General features: G+C 35.5%; 1 pseudogene; it reads left to right on the forward strand.

Moving 5' to 3' along the window:
• Window positions 1-702: 702 nt before the first annotated feature.
• On the forward strand, window positions 703-965 carry LOC116283078 (anaphase-promoting complex subunit 13 pseudogene; annotated as a pseudogene).
• The last annotated feature ends 3221 nt before the right edge of the window (window positions 966-4186 follow it).

The raw sequence follows: 4186 nt of genomic DNA on the forward strand, positions 1-4186 counted from the left end.
GATCTCTAAAAGGACTCTTATTCCTGCGCTTTCTGAAGCTTTGTAGATCAGCAACTCCTTGGATTCTGTGAGGTTATCCAATATTCTTTTAATAATTTTTCTAATTATACTACCACATGTTAGTTTCTGTTACCCTCAACTGAAAGAACCTTAGCAGAAAGTCTCCCTGTGTAACGTTTCCCTAGTGAACGTCTTAATTTTTAATATTAAAACATCATAAAACATACATACCTTTGAATACAATGTTTTGGGCAATGTTTAAATAGAAAAAATATATATTCACCCTCAAATGAGATACATATTTTTAACAAAATTATGTCTAAGAAAATTCTAGAGATACATTCTAAGTTCAGTTGATAGACCATCAGAATCATGTATAGACATTTTGAAAAGCATGTCTAATGTCAAAAATGGGAATGTGTATCTTTGATGGAGCTGATGCTGAAGGAAGTCATGGCTACACAAAGCCACCTTAGTTTTTTCTGGAAGAAATGTTTAAGTATTTAACATTCTATTACAGTGCTACCTCATAGTGTTTTAGTCAGATTTTTTGGAAACCAGTTGAGAGCTTTGGCTGATATTTGAATTACACATTTTTACACTAAAAAATGGAAAATAGGGTGATGATGAGGGTGCGGTCCAGGGAAAGTGGGTGCAGCGGTGGGCTGGGTGCTGATCTGCTAAGATCAGAGTTGCAGGAGAATGGACACTGAGGTACAGAGAGATAGGAGGGTCTTGATTTAATTGATGATGCTTGGTGAGAAGACATGCTGCCTTATGACGATGTTGCAGTACCACTGAAGGAGCTTTCTGACCCTGAACAGGACAATGGTGGCAGCAGAGAATCTGTTAAAGAACAAGAAAGGAAGTGGACCGATTAAGCCTTACAGTACCTCTATGAGAACATCTTCCCCACTTGGAAACTGACACATGGCTCCTTTTTCATGAACACAATTTTTTTTTAAATACATAGATAGAAACTGTTTTCTTTCAGTCTCCTGATTCTAATCTTTTAGTGATAGACCAACAGCCAAAAATGTATTCCCATTTATTTTGTGGAATCAAAGCGCAATGTGAAAATACTTACCAGAATGAGAAACTGATTGAGATTTCCCAGGAATGCAGAATATTTGGCTCTTCGAATCTAAAGTTCTTCATTTACTAGCTTGTGTTTGAAAGCATTTCCCTGAACATTTGCCTTTAATTTTGATTTTGCTTTACTATCAGAGTTAAATACTTCCCAACTACTGATATGTGTCCTGTGACACAGGTGATTGAAGATATGAAAGGGAAAGGTGAAGAAAGAGGAAGCTGGACAGAAGGAGAATTACTAACTTCTCATATACCTGCATTCTGAGAAGCATTCTGAGCAGACATGTATGAAGTCTGAAGATATAACAAATACGTAGATAGCCTATTCACTGATTACTGGAATTCCTAAGATTCCCATGGTATTTCCAAACTTGAGACACATTTACAGATAAAGTTATCTTACAGTGATTTCTGCTGGAAAGGACATTTAGCTAGATGGACCACTGGTTTCATCCAGTAACAGGGTTTCTTGTTTTCTCAAAGCCCTTTCAGATATAACTGAAACACCATGGATTCAGTATTTATTTATACATTTCTGTAAGAACTTATATTTTGGAAAGCACGTTCATGGACATTCATCTCTTGGAATTCATCTCTTGGAAGCTGTCTCTCTTGTTCTCTACCCAGATTGTAAACTCTGAGGAAGAGGCCCTGGCTTATATTTCTGTACCTTTCACTGAAAAATTGGAAACACTGAAAAACAACACCAACAGAATTAGTGGAGAGGTCTCTCCCTGCATTTTTTGTTTGTTTGTTTCCTGTCAGAAATTGCTTAGTAAATTTGAATAGGAAATTCCCGTCCATAAATTTGCTGCAAATATTAGAAGTTTCAGTCTGGATAAGCTTACACTAATACATATTTGAAAGTGGTGTGCACCTCAAGAAGGGTAAAGAATAATGCTACGAGGATTCCGAGGAATCAGAGGATATGATATCCGATATCATGTAGGAGATGGTTGTAAGCAAGTCAAAGAGGCAAAGATTTGAGACTAAGATTTTGGATATCTGCATAGAAATGATAGATAAACAAGACTGCCAAAAAAGAGATTTTAGTTAGAGGAAAAAAAATGTTCTTTGAGAAACATTTTGGATATGCTTAGTATTGAGATAGGAACAGGTCTTTGAAGTCATATGCTAATACATGTATGTGTGGTTTTCTTAGGAAATGATCAAGGCCTTTAATCAAATTCCCCACAATTCTCAGCTGGAAAACCAAACAAACAAAAAACAAAAAACACAGTTCTATAGGAATGCATGGCTTAAACTACAATTTTTTTCAAGAAACTATTATTTTTTCTTTAATTGTGCTTTCTTTAAGAAATAGCCAAAAGGAATTTTAAGGTTATATAAGAAAGGAATTTGTCAAATAAGTCTTCAGTGATGTTTGAGTATTTTAATGCAACTTGTATATTCCCTGGGCAACTTTCTTAAGGAATCACATCAGTGGAATGTTCACATAAGCAAAATGATTGTCCTCACTGAGTTAAAACATGAGATCGACTCATTTTGAAAAACAGTGAAGATAAATAAATCTCTAAAGCACTTAATAAAAAGTGGTTTCCATACCAGGAAGACTAGACCATAATCTGAGTGAAGAATTTTAGCACAGCTAAGGGAAGAATAGAACAAATAAAAAATTAAAAAGAGGAGGTTTGTTTAGGAATAGAACTTTAAAAAATGATTACAGTTTTAAATATTGATATGCCTCATCCTTTCTTAACCCTGTCTGGGAAGAAGCTAGTCTGATTAAGTCCAAGAACCAAATCTGTTTGTCCTGATAATCTCTGTCTCCCACAAAGAGACCTAGGTGTTAGATTGTTTTAACTTGATGGTGCTTAGCATTTTAAATCATGTACCAGTCTTCCCTAGTCACACTATACAATCATCAAACAGCATTTTGATTTTGATTTAACTTTCTGTGAAATAGGCTATATATGTGTGTACAAACACACACACACACACACACACACACACACACACACACACACACACACACACAGTTGTCCTACCACTTGGACTGTCTACCAGCTCAGATCTTTATGTAGCATAGCCCCTTCCTCATCTTCCTTCTTGGGAGTGGGGTTGGCCACAGAGAAAATATTGTTAGTCCTAATCATTTAGCCTGGGAAGACAGTGGTTTCCCAGCCTCACTTTTGTAAGCACATGTAATTCTGGAGTTCAGTATTTAGAAATACTTGCCCTCAGCAGTAAGCCCCTTCCTCAAAAACCAGGCTGTTAATAGTTAATAAGTTTGGATGTGGGCTGCCCCTTTCTAAAACTTCAGTTGCAACATTTGTTAAGTATGGACATCATTATCTGTCTATGAGAAATATTCCATCTACACCGTTTTCCTCCTTGGGAAAAGTAAATGGTGCCTTTGAAAAAATAATCAAATGTGAATACATACAACAAAATGGTCAGTGAACGTACCTATACTTTTTGCTAAATGTGGAACCTGTAAAATTCAGTGTCTAGAAAATGACACCTCATTTGTTAAATTCGAGGCTGATGCTTAGCAAAACCTGAGGACAAAGACGACTGTGGCTGGTTCTGATGGAAATCTTTTTGCAGTCTCTAGTGTCTGAAGTTACTTTTTTATGACCCCATTCATGTTGCTTTATAGTAAAAGTTGAAAGAAGGCTTATTCAATTGATGTCTGCCCACACATTAGAATTTGATTTGCTAAAAGATTATAACAGTGCTCTCCTCCTCCAATGTAAAACCATTGTTCTGTATTAGGAGAGACTCTTCAACTCCAAATTACAGCTAAAAGCACACATTTTACATATACATCTCTTTCTATTTTCTTATTTCACATTTCCCTTATTTCCACAAGATAAGAATAATATTTCTCTAAGACTGATATACTGTAGCTACAGCTCTTTTATTTAATCCTAAGAATTTCATTGGATGAATACACTGTTTGGAGTTTTTCAGTCATTATAATTTTTAAAGTAACAAAAGCATATAGTTACTTGTCTTTCTCAAGTGGCACATTTGAAGATTGGTTTGTCTTCAGAGCAATAGTAGAAATTATACTTATGGAAATGAGAGATGATGGGGAATAATAAATACTTACTGTATTATAAATGTG

This window comes from Vicugna pacos, chromosome 2 (assembly GCF_048564905.1).
Source record: "Vicugna pacos chromosome 2, VicPac4, whole genome shotgun sequence".
Lineage (NCBI taxonomy): Eukaryota > Metazoa > Chordata > Mammalia > Artiodactyla > Camelidae > Vicugna > Vicugna pacos.